The following is a 534-nucleotide window of genomic DNA, read 5'->3' as shown; positions in this document are numbered from 1 at the left end:
AAAATAAAAAATATACAAAAGGCTGTGTCTTTCCAGACTGAAGAATATCCTATATATCCCTGGAGGCTGTAAACGTATCCCTCCTTTCCTTCCGGAGAATGCTTCTGACATATCTGACAGCTTTTCTCATGAACTTTACCATTTTAACTGTAGTCAAGGTAAAAGGTAAAAAAGATACAAAAGTACAAACCTGCTCTGTCCCTCCTCACCACACAGGAGGGAGGAGCTGTCCAGTGGGAGGCAGAGCTCAGTCTACTGATCCTCTTGCACTGACTAGAAAGCTGGTGTGGCCAGGAAGACTCCCAGGTTACCGGGGCACGTAGTGTGTGTGTCACTAAAGGCGAAGCTCCACAAAGGGAAAAGCCACACCAGAGTGCCTGACCAGAAACCCCAGTGCTGCTTAGGGAAAACCGTAAAAATGCCCCTCAGGGGTTTGTAAGGGGTAGTTTAAAAAACATAGTATCATTGCCTCCTGTGCTGTGGAACTGTTTCATGTGTCTCCTCCAATATTCAGTTCTTGAACCTTGTTTGCTC

Source organism: Mastomys coucha, unplaced genomic scaffold, assembly GCF_008632895.1.
Source record: "Mastomys coucha isolate ucsf_1 unplaced genomic scaffold, UCSF_Mcou_1 pScaffold22, whole genome shotgun sequence".
Classification (NCBI taxonomy): Eukaryota; Metazoa; Chordata; class Mammalia; order Rodentia; family Muridae; genus Mastomys; species Mastomys coucha.
The sequence above is the reverse complement of the archived record's forward strand: the minus strand, read 5'-3'. Positions refer to the sequence as shown.